Raw genomic sequence first — 18,886 nt, 5'->3', positions numbered from 1 at the left:
GCGAATGTGCCACAGGAAGATGCTATAGAACTTTCTATAGAATACCCGCAGGAAACGGAAAGCAAGGAATGTGCCCTCAGCTTGGAAGAAAATGAGCCAAGAGAAGAGTTGCTTGATTTAATAGACATATATAGATATATTAAGATCAATGAAAGAAATACACTGCAGAAGGTCAATAAAACCCAAAAAAGTCAGAAGTCTGATAAAACAAATGAACACAGTAATTAGGACTATTCATAGAGATCCATGCGTTATAACAGAAATAAACAGGATATATTATTGTGCAGCTAAATTAATAACTGATAAAGTACTACCACATGAACACAGGGTAGTGAGTGAAAGGAAGGGGAGAAAAATTGCATACCATCATGGACATATCAAATAGAGAAAACTATAAAGGAATTAACACAATAAGTGTCATCATGTACTATCGCAAATAACTAACAAAAATTTCAGCACAGACGGAAAAACATAGAAGATACACAGAAAAATATAAAGGAAAAGTGCAAAATAAGCAATTTATTGATGACCCAAAAAGATTTTATAGAGAATTGGGAAACAAGGTAAAAGGAATTGAAAGACCATCAAAAAAAGAAGAAATTGATACATTTTAGAGAAGTATCTATGAAGATCCTGTGGAACATAGCAAAGATGCTAAATGGATAGAAGAAGTAAAAAAAAAAAGAATAAAAAGTTTAAAGGTACAGGGTATGAAATGGGATGAAGTAACCGTTAGAGCACTTGAAACAAAGTTAAGAAAATCCTCTAAATGGAAAACCTCAGGCCAAGATGCAGTACCTAACTTTTGGTTAAAAGCATTAACACCTTTGCATGAAGATTTAGCCATGAGTAAGAACTATTTATATGCGCATCCTGAACAGACCCCAACCTAGTTAACTACAGGAAAAACAATACTCCTACTTAAGAGTAAACCTGCAAGCTACCCTAAAAATTATAGACCAATGACTTGCCTTCCGGTGACGTATAAACTATATATGGGAATTGATGCTGAGTTTATAGTCATTTAGAAGAAAACTCAATTATGACAGTAGAGGGCAGTAAAAGAAAGTCATATGGAACAAAGGATCATTTGTTGTTATATAAATTCATAATGGAGAACTGTAAAAAGGGGAAGAATCTAAGTATGGCATGGATTGACTACAAATAAAGCATTTGATAGTATCCCACATTCATGGATAAAAGGGTGCTTGAAAATACATAAGATACACCCTACACTGATCAACTATATTACAGTGCCTATAAAGCAGTGGCAGACCACTTTGCAATTAAGCCATGATGAAGGACAAATTATTATCCCAGGGATAAAAATTCAAAGGGGGATATTCCAGGGTGACTCTGTCACCATTGCTATTCAGCCTTACCCTTAATCTTAAGGCCATGGCTATAATTTGGCTCCTAGAAAACAACAAAGTGTAATGACTTCTTATCTTCTCTTTGTTGATGATTCAATACTGTATTGTTCATCAGATAAGGAACTGCAAGCACAACTGCAGGCTGTCAAAACTTTTTCAGATGATATAAGAATGTCATTTGGCCTTGATAAATATGCAAAAGCAACATTTAAAGCAGGAAAACTGCAGCAACAAGGACAAGAATGTGATATAAAAGAACTTGAACAAGAGGGAGATTATAAATATTTGGGAATTGATGAAGGTGGGTTCAACAATAAAACATGAACAAATGCAAATAAAACTTAATAAGGAATACTCTATAACACTTAAATTAAGCCTGAGCACAACATTGACATCTAGGAACAAAATCCAATGTATAAACCAATTTGCTCTTCCTGTCCTAACTTACAGTTTTGGAGTGATTGACTGGCCCCAAAACGTGGTGGATAGATTAGATAGGAAAGCAAGAGGGATGCTTCATGCTCACCAAATGATTTATAAAATTTACTGTATACCAAGATTATATATTCCCCATTCTGAAGGAGGGATGGGCCTCCTTGAAACTGATTACATGTATAGATCTGAAATCATGGGACTCCACACATCTGCTGACCTTACAAGACCCAGTGAAAGTTTTGAAAGATGAGGAGATTACTTCTCTGCTTAATCTAGCAGAGGCATATCAGCATCAAGCAGGAATGGAAATCAAAATAAAAGATAAAAATCAGGCAGCAATTGAATGTGTCAAAAAATGAAAGAATATAAGATGGAAGGACCAGATGAGAAGGTAAGAAATGTGGTAAATGCATAAATATAGTTGCAAGTATAGAAAACTTCTGAAAGAACCTCATGTTGATCAGGAACAAATGCAGGAATGGTTAAGGAGAGGCAAATTCAAACTAAGAGAAGAAAGGTTAATATTGTTAGCCCAAGATAGTGGGCAAAGTACACGCTGGGTTACAAAGTCCATTGAACATATGGGAGAAAAAGACAAATGCAGGTTTTGTAAAATTGAATTGGAAACAGTCGCACACCTCGTTGCTGGTTGTGACATACTAATGGCAGAAGGACTGTATACTGAAAGGCATAATAATGTGACGGGACTGTTGCACTAGGGATTGTGCAATCATTATGGTATTGAAGTGGCTGAAAGCACTGGAAACATGATCCGCAAAGTATCCTAGAAAATGATGAAGTTTATATCATATGAGATTACCCATTAACGACAGTTCAAAAGATAAATGCTAGAAAACCAACCACTTTGGCCCTCTTCAAAAGGAACCTTGACGATTGGATGGGAGAAAGGAAATACACCCTGGGGATCACATCAGTCGCCCTGCTAGACAGGGGTCCAGGGAAGTAAATAGTGTGGGAAGAAATAGCCAGGGGATTGTTATGTCTAGGCTTGTATAGGCCCTAGGGTCAATAGCCTAGTACCAACCTATGAACCTGTAATGGTCCATGAAAAGAATACAAAAGTAGCATTGATCATTGAAATCACCACACACAGAGACTACAGTGTGTTGCGTACCGGCAGACACAAAGTCATAAAATATCAGGATCTGTAGGCAGAAATGAGAGCAATGTGGAAAAAAGATACCCAGACAGTTCCAATAGTAGTAGGAGCAATGGGACTTACAAAAAAATAATCTACAATCATATTTAGATATGCTACCAATCCATGCAACCCTATACAAATTGCAGATGGAGTCATTACTGGACACATTGCGGGTATAGCAGTGTTGACTGACATGAAAGATTGAAACAATACTAATTTCATGAACTTAAATCGTACTTTGACTTAGGAATGGGGTTTGTTCCCATCATAGTATTAGAAACCCAAAGGATTTGGAGACATTAAAAACATTCACCTTTCTGTGAGCACTACTGTATCACCATAGAAAAAGCCATATGGCTACCCATAAAACAAAGAGCTAACCTAATTTTAAGATCCCAACTTTACAAACTACTTCAACTCCACACATTTACTTGCTTTGCAGTCAGACTTGATGAGAAAACCCTCTCATACAACCAAAGACTCTACTCACAAAACACACCAACTCCATAGAACCAAACTCCACAGCACTGTACATGCTTTCTCCTCCTAAGGCACCTGCTCTTTGGCAAGCTCTTCCCATCAACATTAAGGAAATCCAATTATTCTAAATTCAGAATACAACTCAAAAAGCACTTCAGTCAAGTTAAGTGGTCCTGCTTCAACACAGGACATATCATTTAACCTATCTCCTTTCAGAGTCTCTTCTCTTCTCTCAACATTCTCTGAAGACTGATCCACTTTAGAAACCAATTTATATACATTGTGCATTATACTCTGCTTGATTGTACACTGCACTTTGCTTGACTACTAGAATGTATATATACATTTTTTATCTAATTACACCAAACTACTCTGTTACTGATTTAAATTTCTATATTTCGTTTGTGAAATGTTTTGTATTTCACTCAGGATGAGTCTGAAATTGATTAGTATTGATCAGTGCATTTTTCCAGTAAACAAATATAGATAACTAAAGAAATTAATTAATTAAATAATGTAACCTGGTCTTAAGGAGGCATGGGTTCATAACTAATTTATTACCTCTAAGGTCAGATCTGCCCTATTACAGTTTCCAAAGAAGTGTCTTTCAGATGGATCTTTCCTAATCCAAGCACTCTACATCTGTCACATACCACTGGCTTATCCCAAACATGTTTTTGGTTGCCTTGCCTTGCCATTCATCTAGGAGAGTTACTCTATGCTACAATATATATATGGCAAGACATTGTATAACACTGATCATTAATCTGAGTAGCATAGAACATAAAGCATTGTGGAAAGTCTTTTCCGTGGTGTAATACAGCACTATATTTGGAAGGATTTTTAATTAATTTTGTTTACTGAGCAAATGGAAAAATTGCTATTTCTGGTAAAATAAAGGCATACCATATAATTCTCACTTGTAATGCTACTTTTATTTACAATGTATATAACAGCAAAGTATATTTAAAAAACAGTCTGCAAGCCAAGTGACAATGGTTAGCTGTGGCAGCTTGATAACTTGAAGAAAATTATTGAAAGCAATTGATCCATTTAAGTATTGGACAGTTTGTATCTGCATGTGGAACAGAATCTAATGCTAAAATATAAATCTTCTTCTGAACCATACCATAGTAAGTTTATGTGATGCACAAAACAGTTATAAAATATGTTGCTTTCTTTAAATTTATTACTGTCACCATAAATGACTTCCCTTTTCCACATATATACTACCATTCTGGTATATGTATTTGCCATCAGGATTCACATAGCCACCCCTGAAGTTTATAAAAACATAGAAAGACATATTTTCTAAGACAAGACTCACAAGTTCACACATAAAGAAGATGACACATGGATGGTGCAGTGGTGCAGCTGTTGTGTTGTCTCCTCACAGCAAGACGTTCTCTGGTTTCAGTCTTGGCTGAGGTGTCTTTTGTGCAGAGTCTGCATGTCCTCCCTGTGTTCATGTTGGTTTCTTCTGGGTGCTTCGGTTTCCTCCCACGTTACAAAGACATGCATCTGGAGTGTTTCTCCCCAGGCTTAAGCTGAAAATTGGCTTCATTCGAAGTTGGACTTTAACTGCAAACAAATGTTAAATAAATAAATATATGCTTTTAATGGGTATTTTAATAATGTAGAAAAACCAACCGCTGTATCAAAAATCACCAAAAAATAACACTGTTGAGCAGAAAAAAAACCTTTATAAATAACACAAAGCTTTCAGGTCAAACACCCTTTCTCAATGCTTAATACAGGTTCACTAAAAATAGAAATTTAAATAGGAGCCAAAAACCACATGACACGCAGCCCAAAAGTCATGTGACCAATTAAATCAACATACAAATATACCAAGATATACATAAAAATGAAAAATAAAAAATGATAATAAATACATAATTATCTGTACATATTAGAAGTATAAATATTTAACTTCATTACTTTAACTTAGTACGTTGTATTCTAACTAAAATAGACTTTAAGGAAACAGCAGAATTCAAACCAGGAGGACTATCAGCTGATAGTCTGATAATCCATTCAAATTCTCTTATTTCCAAAGAATTTCCTATGTCCCCTCCTCTACTAGATATATAAACACTATCTATTACCCTAAATTTAAAACTATGATTCAATCCATATATAACAATATGTTTATATAGGGCATTATTTTCACATGCTCTTCTTATCTCAGATTTGTGTTCCGTTATATGTTCTTTTAATTTTCTGGTCGTCTTCCCTACGTAGAAAGAGGAACAAGCAGTGCAGGTTGCAAGGTATATCACATTAGTAGTTATACAAGTGGCTGATACATGGAACTTATAGATCTTATTTTTTGTCGGATGTACAAAAGCACTATTACCATGGTTATTACTGATATCATTGTTCATGATATCACTACAACAACTACAATTTCGACAGCAAAATGTACCCATCTTTTCCAATCTACATTTATCTTGCAAACATTCCCTAAAGTCCTTATAGAATAACATATTCTTTAAAGTTTTCATATTTCTATACGCAAACTGGGGTCTATCACCTAAAACTGTCTGAATCTCACTAGACGCCATTAATACCATCCAGTATTTGCTTATAACATTTTTAACCAAGTGTGTCATAACATTATAGGATGTAACGTACCTCACATTACCATCCCCTAATAATTCTTTGGAAATAAGAGAGTTTGAATGGATTATCAGACTATCAGCTGATAGTCCTCCTGGTTTGAATTCTGCTGTTTCCTTGAAGCCTATTTTAGTTAGAATACAACGTACTAAGTTAAAGTAATGAAGTTAAATATTTATACTTCTAATATGTACAGATAATTATGTATTTATTATCATTTTTTATTTTTCATTTTTATGTATATCTTGGTATATTTGTATGTTGTATTAATTGGTCACATGACGTTTGGGCTGCGTGTCATGTGGTTTTTGGCTCTTATTTAAATTTCTATTTTTAGTGAACCTGTATTAAGCATTGAGAAAGGGTGTTTGACCTGAAAGCTTTGTGTTATTTATAAAGGTTTTTTTCTGCTCAACAGTGTTATTTTAATAATGTAACTGATGTTCTGAAATTTAAAATGGTGATATCAAATGACAAGATTTTTTTAGATATTCATTATGAGAATGACAGAATACAAACTTGTATATGTATAGAAAAGAACTAAGAAAAGCAGCATACTTGCATAGGAATAGTATTTATCCACAACATATTTTTAGAAATGTTGTATGTGGTCAAATAATGAGGATTTCTATGAGAACTACTGACCAACATTTATATGATAAAGAAATTGTCCAGATAGGAGAATTCTCCTTGAGATGGTATGAAAGAGAACTATTAAATGAGATGAAGAATAAAGTAACAACTGAAACATATTGTAGGGCAAAAACCAATGAATAATTGTGTTATTACAGAACTGAATTTAAATGGGCATGGTAGTATAAACGATAATAAGAATACACATATATCTGTTACAGAGAATTATCACACAGAATATTTGTGAAATATTTATAAGAAACATTGGGGGAGTCTACAATCTTTTTATAGACTTAGGCAATGTTTTTATGATGTTCCTAGGTTTCTTTGTAAACATTCTAAGAACTTCAAACATTTTTTTGTTACAAACATCAAAATGCTATTATAACAATAGATGAAAGAAAGGGGACAAAACCCTGTTTTAATTGTGTATTTTGTAAACATACAGTATATCAACTAACATTGGTGGGAATTCAATAAAGCTTACACAGTTTTTTGTTGTTGATATATGCATCCCGCTGCGTACACAAACATGGACAATTTTAGATTCAGTAAGCATTGCTGAGTGGCGCACAAGCATGTACAGACAGGTAAAGTTCCATGGAATGCAAATTACCTCATAAGCAGTTGAATCTTATGCATATGACCCAGCTGGAGAGCTCCAACAAGCAGAAAAGCATCAGTGTAGACTCCATGTCAGTGTCCATAATGTATGTGGAATTTTTCCTCATACAGGAGTCTACACAGACACAAGGGGATGTAAAAGTCCACAAATATGGACATAACTCCCCAGAAAATGTTAGATAACATAAATATATTTGCAAAAGGTACATTATGGATGTCTGAAAAGGAAGAGAATTTGTAAAGTAAATATTTTTTTTTAATAATTTTGGCATGTTTGTGCTATATGCTGCAGTGCACAAACATGCTTAATAAAAATAAAAAAATAACCTTTTCTAATATGGTTATCAGTGTCTGTACAATGATGCATACATGCTGTAACCACGCTCACACGTGTGTGAGATATCTATAATTTGTTTTCTACAGACTGTCAGTCTGTTTGTGCTGTACTATTTTAATTGCTTTCACACATTAATTACATAAGACAACTTTTGAAAACCTTAGCCAATGAGAGTGAAGTGCAACAGTGCAGAAAAAGGGACAGATGCCATATTGTGTAATATAGAAAATCCCTGACTGGAGTAAAGAGGTATGGGATGGAGTCATTTTATAACTAGCCAAAACACCAATGCATGCTCATACACTTAGTTAAGCCGAGCGCAAATCAGTTGCTCCTCACACAATGACTTTTTTTATATTATAGTACAATAAAACTATCCAAGAGGTACTACTGAACACTGTATAAAATAAAAAAATCTCTATCAAAGGAAGGAGTCCTTTGTGTTTATATCTATCTATCTATATATATATATATATATATATATATATATATATATATATATATATTATATTTGTGTGTGTATGTGTGTGTGTATATATATATATATATATATATATATATATATATATATATATATATATATGTCTCTCACTATCCCTCTCTCCTTGTATATATCTATCTCTATATGTATACATATGTATACATTATATATATTTATATATATGTATATATGTATGCATACGCACATACATCTCTGTCTCTCTGCATATATCTAAATAACGTGGGTGTGTGTGTGTGTGTGTGTGTGTGTGTGTGTGTGTGTGTGTGTGTGTGTGTGTGTGTGTGTGTGTGTATTGCCAGACAAACCCAGATTGTGGTGATTAAAGCTGCACTATGACACATATATAATGTTGGTCAAAAGATCAAAAGTAAGGGCTCAACAGTAGATAATGCACTTATAGTCCCTCTGCATGCTGGATGTCACCACACATGCACCAGCAAGTGAACAAGTTTTGTAATGCATAATGTTGTGTACTCACGCATTGACAGGGCAAATTGTTTTTGGGCCCAGTCTTGTCCATCCAAATGCAAAGAGACACATATGGCCAAAATGGCAACTGTTGCCACATAGCTAGGATGAAAAACAGTTACCTGGCTGCTAGATTCAGATTACAGTAAGAAGCAATGCCACTCACCAGGCCACACACCCTTTTCAACACAGGTCTTGTGTATGTCCTCTACAAGTAGTTAACCTGCAGTTATTTATAAAGCAGACTTAAGGCATGGTGTGTGCATTAAGTACTGTGATCTGTTTGTGTAGGACTAGATAGGTAGGGGTTCTAATCTCACTCCAGCCCACTTGGTGTGTTTGTGTGTGTGTATATGCATCCCCCTACAAAACAAGTGTAGATCCCCTGACTTCCAAATGGCAATGGATATGCTATTTTGGCCTTTGCAGTTGATGCAGGCTTTCAAACTCCTGTCTTACACAAAGCCTGCTGATATCCTCTACCATAAGACTACCAGCAGTCACTTTAATGTCAGACTTAAACTGTGGCACATGCATTATGTACTGAGATCTGTAGTGTGTAAGACTAGATAGGTAGGAGTCCTAATCTCACTCCAGCTCCCTTGCTGTGTCTGTGTGCATATAGGTGCATTTCCCTATAAAACAAATATGATTACCACATTGAATTAGAAAGAGGCAGCGTTTTGCACTATTTTGGGCATAGAAAGTGACACAGACCTCAAAATTTCTGTCCTCCACAAGTCCTGCTTATTTCATCTGGCATAGCAGTACCTAAAAACATGTCAATGTCAAATGAGCCACGGTGTTTGCGTTATGTACTTTTATGTGCAGTGTGTAAGACTAAATAGGTAGGAATTCTAACCTCAACTTTGAGAGTGTGTGTGTGTGTGTGTGTGTGTGTGTGTGTGTGTGTGTGTGTGTGTGTGTGTGTGTGTGTGTGTGTGTGTGTGTGTGTGCGCGTGGTGTTCTGTAAACATTAATTGGTAGTCTTATCATTCTCACTGTAGCCAAGTTGGTGTGTGGATGTCAGTCAGAGCATTTTACATCAGCCTGTGGGATTATAGGATCATTGTAATCTACTAGGCCTAAGGCCCTTACAATCCTAGTCAAGTACTTGCATTTATTTACATTATCAGCACCTATTGCCTCTGTCCAAGAGGGACACAGGCAGAACTCCCCATGGTGAATTTATGGTCACCCATTGAATTGTACAGATTGCATCTGAAGACAGCCAATGAAATGTACTGTTTGACATTAAGTGGGTGCCTGTTGCAAAGGATTGTTAAACATGTTTTATTGATGTCACATACCAGATAAAGGTCCTTACAGTGAGTAATATGGATATGTAGCATTACCAATAAAGCAGGGTCACAAATTGCCTCATATGCAAGGCAGAGATCACATCTGATTAGTCTGTATGACACAGACCAAAGTTAGTGATTTCAGATGATCACCATAGGAAAGTTGCTGGAGACCTGAATTTCCCTTTTAAGGCACCTTTGTGGTCCCTGCATTCGCCATTGGTGCTTGGAAACGTACATAACAAAATGGTCATTGCACTCACATATTGGCCTTATGAAGGAAGAGTACATGGAGGTTATAACTACTTCATATTCAGGTGATATTGCCTGCAATTATGACATGAGCAAGATATAATGCTGTTCTTACCACTATGAAGACATGGTGATCTTAGATAAGGTAGGTGTAAACCTGTATGCCCATGTCTCTCACCCATGAGTATATACTTAAGGTGTCTGTTATCGATGTGCTACAGGGACATTGCTGGTACCAAAAGGAATGATACTACATATATTTGCATGGAGTTTAACACCATGATTGTATAAACAATCATTTGGTCATTTATGACCCTCTTGTAGGAGTTTGATATAATTTGGAGAATCTATGATCGCTCTCAGTTTTCAGGCATCAGCAAACCTTGTCAGTCACAGACATTCACTTTGTGTTTGCACAGTGGATAAATGGATACCAAACTTTAGAGGACCCAGGACTGAACCCTGGGGAACACCACTGGTTACAGCTCTGCCACTGGAGGTGGATACCCCTATTCTGACTATATGAGTGCTATCAGTAAGCCAGTTATTTATTCCCTCTAATGATATTATTGTTGATGGCTAGCTGGGTGAGTTTGTCAATGATGCCTGAGTGGGAGATAGTGTAAAATTATTTGGCTAAGTCCAGGTGGTTGTATGCACAGATTTCCCCTCATCCATGTTATTGGTGACTGTCTCATAGATGTCCACCAAGTTTAACAGGCATGATCTCTCTTTCACAGATCCAAACAGTGTAAGGGTTAAGTGTTTTCAGGTTATCTATATCTTTGTTGATATGGCCCAAGATGACTTGCCCCATGGCCTTACAGATATTGCCAGTCAGGCTAATAGGTCTCTAGTTCCCAGTGTCAGTGGACACACCACCTCTGTGCAAGGAGATAACAGTGGCTGATTTACAGTCAGCTGGGATGCAGCCAGTGGTTACACTATGATTGCAAAGAGTTTCCAGTGGTGTTGGTTATCCATATTGGATACCATGCAGAACAACCTGGGATGTTAGCAGGCATGAAAGATGCTGTGTTTGTTACCTTAGAGAGGCCGTTTACTACCTGCTCTTTACAGATACAAGGTATGGGACGTTGTAGAGATGTTATGGTGTACATGTGGTATCATTACGTATGAGTTTGGCAACAATGTGGGCCTTTTCTTTTATGTTACACATGTAACTACACAATGCCTTGTGGTTATCCTTTGTGGAAGAAGCTAATTTTGTCCCATGCTTTATTTTTCATGATTTCACAATGACACTTATTTTTTTGTTTAAGCTGAGGAGGGAGTGCTACCATTTTAATGGGGGTCCTTCCCTCCTAATGTGAGACACCAATGTCTACCTCTTATTTTAAAGCCTGCTAATGGTAGTTGTCCACCAGACAGATTTACTGTGCCATTAGGAGCTTCTTTTTCCTCTGTCAGGTACAGATGAGTCAATGCAGTTGTACAGGTGCTTGTATGAAGCATTGTTGTAGAGCTCAACATAGTTGCCTGTTCCATCTGAGCGGGTGGTGCAATCAAGTTATTTATACCATCCCATAGAAGGTTATAATCTGCTTTGTTGAACTTTATTACTTTGTGTGCTGCAAGGGGGGTACCAGGTGTGATACTTTGAATGACACCAATTGGTGGTCAGATATCACTAGCGAGGACTTCACAGTAGCGGATCTGCAGTGGTCACCCATATTGGTAAACACCTGATCCAGTATGTTGTCTCCCCTTGTGTGGATGTCAACTCACTGGTCCAGGGCATTGTAGTTAAGGAAGGCAACTAACCTCTGGGCAAGTGAGTTTGAGCACAAGTAATCTACCCACTTGGTGGGTAGTTAAAGTCAACCAAAACCATCTTGTTCTGATCTATCTTGATAGACTCAAGTAGATCTATTTAAGCACAATGGGTGTCCTGATTCATGGAGTTGCACCTGTAGCTGACAATGGCTTGATTAGGTGTCTTACAAGCAGTTAATAGCGCCTGCATTTTCTCCAGATAATCGCACTAACCATTCTGGATGTGTATCTATCCTTAATGAATATGGATACACCACCTCCATTACGTTGCATGCTTTAAGTTTGAGATCTGAACGTGTGGAAGGAGGTGTAGCCTGGTATGGCTGTGGTGCTCTCCACAAGCCTTGACCCAGGTGTCTGCGACTGTAGAAATGTCTCCATATTCCAAGTTGGGGACAGCTTCCAGTGAGAGGAGTTTAGTGCTGACATTCCTAGCATTTAGCAGCATAACCATAATGTTTGTAGATGGCATTTTATCATTGGAAAGTTTTTCCTTGAGACACCACCTAAAAGTCACACTATGGGGGTGGCAACAGCCTTGGCAAGTTACCAAAATTTTTATTTTATTTTATTTATTTTATTTTACATTTGTTGACCGGGATAGTCCGACTGGATGCATGTACATTTTCAGCAGAGGCCCAGGGAGAAAAGCTCCAAGGGTAAGCAGATACAGCATTACATAATACCAGCATTACATATTACAAACAGACTATTTACAGAGATTACATAAGTAAGCAAGTTCAAGTTCCACAGGTTACAGTTAATCCTGAGCACAAGTCTGGATTAAATTAAATTACACAGTAAACTGGTTAACAGATTTTTACACATTCTAGAGAGAGTTAGCCAAGCTTGATACATTGACATAGCCAGTTAAGTGACAAATGTTGTTTGAGTCTAGTTTTAAATTGACCTAAGGTGGAAAGTAAGGTAATATCAGCTGGAATAGAGTTCCAGGATCTACTTACAGAGTTTGCAAAGAGAGAATCACCGGCTGTGTTATTAATTTTGCTAGTCTGAATTAGTAGTTTGTTAGAGGATTGAAGTGGTCTAGGATTGTTATAGGGGGTGATAATATTTTTAAGTGCAGGAGTATTGTCCAGATTATAGAGGATTTCATAGGCCATAATCAGTTGGTTATACTGGATTAGGCTGGGTAGTTCAAGCCACCCAAGCTGATTTAGATTGATGCAATGATGTGTCCTAAAAGGCAGCCCAGTGGCAAACCTGGCAATGTGGTTGTAGCAAATTGAGAGTTTATTAAGGACAGTCTTGTTTAAATTCGAGAGTAGAGGAGATGCATACAGAAGGGTTGAAAGAAGGTGAGAGCGAGCTATGGCAATTTTAGCTGGAGGGGTTAGGAAGACTTTTATTCTGTAAAGTGACCCTAGTTTTTTATTGATGGTTTTGATAGTTTGGTTAACATGTAGGTCAAATTTTAGATTATTGTCTATGATGACACGTAATAGTTTTGTAGATGGGTCAGGGGAGATTATCGTGCCATCATTTGATTTTATGGTAAAGGTGAAAGCGATAGACCTACGTGTTGGTGAAAATAACAGCATTTTAGTTTTTTTTGGATTTAGGATCAGACGATGTTCAGAAAGCCAGTTTTCTATGGTATTAAAGGTGGTCTGGGTAGCTGACCATAACTCTACTGGAGATGTGGCTGAGCAAATCAGAGTAGAGTCATCAGCATATTGGATGCAGCTGACTTTTGGGATTACAGCATAAAGGTCGTTAATGAAGATGGAGAACAGCAAGGGCCCTAGTATAGAACCTTGTGGTACTCCAAGGGTGTTAGGTAGAAGAGAGTTTGTTCTGCCAGAGGACAGCCTGCTGTTGACCATTCAGGAAGGATTGAAACCATTGGAGGGCTCCAGTATATAGACAGAATGTTTGCAGGGTGTGGATTAAAAGTTGGTGATCAACCATATCGAATGCCTTGGAAAGATCCAAAAAGAGGGCTGAGGATATATAATTATTGTTGCAATTATGGTTTATGGTGTTAGTAAAGGCTAGGAGGGCTGAAGTAGTGCTGTGACAAGGATGGAAGCCATACTGAGTGTCTGTCATAAGGCGATTTTGGATTAGGTGGTGCATGAGTTATCTATGAATACATTTTTCCATAATCTTTGTAAGTGGAGAGAGTATAGTTATTGGCCTATAATTGGAGAATTCAGTAGAGCTGCCTCCTTTGTGAAGTGGGATTTCATAGGATATTTTCCAGATGGCAGGAATTTTAGCTTCTACTATGGTTCGATTGATTAGTATTGAGATGGGGTAAGCAATAGCATCAGCTGATTTTTGTAGGTACTCGACAGGGAGTTCATCAGCAGAAAGTGTAGTGGGTTTTAATTTTTTGATAAAAGTACGGATAAGTGAAGTGGTGACTGGTTGGAAGTTGAACATGAGTAGATTTCTAGGGGTGCTACTTTCAGGACTAGGGGAGCTAGGAGGTAGTTGGCTAGCTAGGGCTTGAATTGTCTCAGTAAAGAATTGGTTAAAACTATCAGAAACATCTTCGGGGGTTTTATCAATAGTAGTAGCAGGGATTGGGGTTGAAGTTTGTCCAGGATGTAGTAGATTATTTAAACCTGCCCAAAACTTCTGATGGTTATTTTGATTTACTGTCTAAATTACAGTAGTATTGTTTTTTGTCTTGTAAAATTGATTTTTTGGTTTCGTTCCTGGATTGCCTGTATTTAATGTGATCTTAAGGGTCTTGAGAAGAACGCCACAAAGCCCATGCTTTGTTTCTAAGGGTAATTTTGAGTTTGGACTCTATAGAAAGCCATGGTGCAGTTTTTGCCTTGGTTCTCTTTCAACGAACAGGTGCATGCAAATCAAGGATCTCAAGGAATTTGTTGTTAAAGTATGCTACTGCTTCCTCTAAGGGGAGGGGTTTTAGAATAGACCAATTACATGAGTTTAGTTCTTGTTGGAATTTGGCAGGGTCAAAGTTTTTATTGTTTCTAACCTTTCTGAGTAAGGGTTGTTGGGAATTAATGGTTTTGTGCTTAATTACATAGGTGAGTAGGTGATCGCTTAGGCCATTGAGGAGGGTACCAGAGGTGTACAGTTGGGGGTGACTGTTTATGAGTACCCAGTCAAGTATACTTTCTTTTTGTTTGGGTTTACCTATCCTGGTAGGGGTGGATATGATTTATGTAAATGCATGCAGGTTAATATGGGTGGTTGGGGATTCTGAGGAACAGGTGCCCCAGTCTATGTTAAAGTCTCCAAGTAGTAGGGTTTCTTGGGGGTAGTGATATATTAGCCAGTGCAGGATATCTTCAAATGTAGATATATTGTTACCTGGGGAATGTACATACAGATGATATTAATGCATTTATTTTTATTAAGTTGCAATTTGGTGGCAAGAATCTCTGAGTTATTAATCTGAGGAGGTTGTATTACATCTATGGTGACATTCAACTCAGATTTATAGAGTACAGCTACCCCACCCCCCTTCCTCGAAGCACGATCCAGCCTGTGTATGTTGTACCCAGGTGGTAACACTTCATTGTCTTTAGTGTTAGGTTTTAACCAGGTTTCAGATAAACAGAGAATCTCAGGGGAGTGGACATCCAGAAGTGCATGCAATTCATGTACCTTGTTATTAATGCTTCTAATATTGATATGACAGACTAGGAGAGAGTTAGTTGGTCTATTAATTGTAGGTTTGTAGCTTAGATTGCAAGTAGAGGGGGTATGTGTATCTGAAGTGAGTGGGCCAGGGTTGAGGTGAATATCACCACCAAGTATTAGGTTGAGTCTATACTTGGTGATGAACTTCAGGAATTTGTTTATTAGTTTGTGGTAGTGTTTGGATATAGAGCTAATGTGCCTGGGGTTGAGATGTTGCTAGACTGAACAAGATGTTGGATAGGATCTGGTACTGTAAGTATGGTTGAAGGTGGAAGGATTTACAGCTGGGGTGATAGTATGGCCTTTTAGGACCTGAAATCCCGTGAGAAACTGGTTTTCATACAAGGTAAGGAGGTATGGTGTGAACAAGAGGGGTAGTAAAGAGGAGTATATCATTATCTGTGATTCAGCTAGTGAGTTAAGGAACTGTTTTACCTGGTGATGCAACACCAGAAGATAGAGTGGTGAGGTCAAGGTACATCTCCTGGGATGACAGATGATGACCATTTCTGGCAAAGCACTGAGATCTGTTGAGCAGGTAATCCCAGGCTGACAGATAGTGGATCCCCTTACAATGACACCACACACTACAATTATTAAAGTCAATTATTTTCCTTTGTATTGAGCCATTATCCTAGGTGATGTTAAAATGCAGGTCAAGGCCAAGAGCATACCTGCCTGAGACACATAGTCTATCAGCCCACTCATGTGTCTGCATACAGTCTAGAGAGGTATGTCTCATGTCATATACATCAACAGGAACTATGACGTAGTCATAACAGTACCTGATGTTGACAGACTTGTGTGCATGTGTAGTATGGTGGACATGTGCGAAATGGAGAGCTATGCATGAGATAATTTTTTATTTTTTTTTTTGGGAGATGTACCCAATTGTTTTAAGTTGAGAGTGGAATGATGGGGAAAGGACATAGGTACATGTGGGGGAGGCAAGTTGGGAAGGTGATGAAGCTTTTGCAGACAAGCAAGACAGCAGACATGGTGTGTGACACAAGGGGGGTGAACACCTTGGTTGGTGAGGGTGTTGTGGAATCCCAGTCCGATGGACGTCAGCACAGTAGCAGTATAACTCAAGTCCTCACCCATGGGACTGTCAATACTGTACCTTCACTGCTCCTGTGGATGCAATGGTTGACTCCAGGACCCAGGCTGAGGCTGCCACACTGGGATGGACAGCATGCTCTCTATCCAGTGTAGGCATGCACAGAGAGTTTGGCACAGCAGCCCATTCACCATGCCTGGCAATTCCTCACAGGTGACATAACCATAAATCATCTCCTCCACTTCCACTCCTAGAGGGGGGACCACCTCCAGCTGTTTTCTAGTAAATTAAATATAAACATAGGGTAAAAATAAACATAACCAAACCAATGTTAGTGTGAACATAATAGAAGATAATATCGATTAGTAGAAATAAATAGAAAGGTATATAATGAGGAACACAGCAATAAAATAATGTAAATGAAAGTATTTTAACAGCCAAGCAATATGAAATTATACTTAAGGCCAACATAAGAGCTAGTTACAAATAATATATTAATATCAAATCATAATAATAATAACTTAAAGAAGAGAAGGGGTGGGTAAGAGAAAAAAAAATAGTAACTTCACAGGTAATATTACCACACAGACTACTACTACATACTTCTACATCTGTAAGATTTCAGTTGTGAGTATAGTGACTGCAAATATTCTATAGATGATGTTGCATGTACATAGCTCTCATCCTGTTAGCATGAGACATTATGGGCCAAGCCCTACCAATTAGTAGTACAAAGGCACAACTACAGTGAACATTTGTACACAGTGTGCTCATACACTAGTAAGGTGCTCTGATAATGGATTTGCCATTAAATTGCATTCCAAGTAATGTCATATATCTGCTAATCAAGGACCAGACATATGGGCCAGTAGTCATTACATTCTGCAAAAATTGTGACATTAGAGATGTATTTTCATGTACAATAATTACACTAGACAGCTGGTCATTTCTCAGATTGCTGCCATAAGATGAGAGCCTACAAGCAGTAACTACAGGAATAATGAGAACTTTATTTGACTATAATAAATTCTCAAAACACCATCTCTTTTAAGACTTTCATTGCAACATTTTGTGTGAAATCATGCATTTGCACACATGCATAGCTGAGTGTGTTATCAGACTGGTAACCAAAAGCATTCACCACAAGAATAATGAGCATTTTATTTGAAAACATTAGTTATGAAAGCACCATCTCCTTTTACACTGTATTGCTTAATGTCACTTAAAATCTAGCAGTTACACACATGTATGACTGTGTAGGACATCTGTTAAACTAACCTCATACCCCGTTCATTTACTGAGTTCTATTTTTACAGCATATTTCAGGGACATTTATCAGAACTGACGCTTGATACTTTAGGTATTGCACTACATTTATTTCTGAAATTTGTTGCTGCATTATTTATTAGTTAATATGTAACAGTTGACTGGTGTCAGATTAGAACAAATGTGCAGTGAATACAGGAATAATGAACACTTTTCTGAAAAAGATTACTTTTCAAAGCACAATCCCTTTTTAAACTTTATAAAACCTGGCATTTAGGCATATGGATAAGTTGTCCATGACTTCAGTTAACTTACCCATACACCATGTTCATTTAGTGAGTGGAATATACAGCATTATTTCAGACAAAATGAGCAGAACAAAGGCTTGAACTTTACTCTGGGTATTGCACCATATTTATGTCATACATTTGTTGCTGCATTCTTTATTCATTTTTACATGTAACAGTTGACTGGTGTCAGATTAGAACACACATGGCATGAATACAGGAATAGTGAACACTTTTTTTAAAAGATTAGTTATCAAAGCACTATCTCCTTTTAAACTTTATTGATAATGTTTCTTAAACTCTGGCATGTAGACATATAGATAGTTGTCTAGGACTTCTGTTAACTTACCCATAGACCATGTTCATTGACTGAATGGAATATAAAGCATTATTTCAGACAAAATGAGCAGAACACAGATTTAAACCTTATTCTGGGTGTTTCACTACTTTTATTTCTGACATTTGTTACTGCATTCTTTATTCAGCTACGTGTAACACTTGACTGGTGTCATATTAGAAAACACATGCAGTGACTACAGGAATTGTGACCACTTTATTTGAAAACATTACTTATCAAAGCACCATCACCCTTTAAAATGTATTGATTAATTTTGCTTCAACTCTGGCATGTAGTCCATG

General features: G+C 37.2%; 1 protein-coding gene across 1 annotated transcript in view; it reads left to right on the top strand.

The window, feature by feature from the left end:
- SHISAL2A (shisa like 2A) overlaps positions 1-18,886 on the top strand; it is a 2,291,278-nt gene that overhangs the window by 126,244 nt on the left and 2,146,148 nt on the right. The gene's annotated exons all lie outside the window — the stretch shown is intronic.

Source organism: Protopterus annectens, chromosome 10.part0 (genome assembly GCF_019279795.1).
Source record: "Protopterus annectens isolate FY-2018-M chromosome 10.part0, PAN1.0, whole genome shotgun sequence".
Lineage (NCBI taxonomy): Eukaryota > Metazoa > Chordata > Ceratodontiformes > Protopteridae > Protopterus > Protopterus annectens.
The sequence above is the reverse complement of the archived record's forward strand: the minus strand, read 5'-3'. Positions and strand labels throughout refer to the sequence as shown.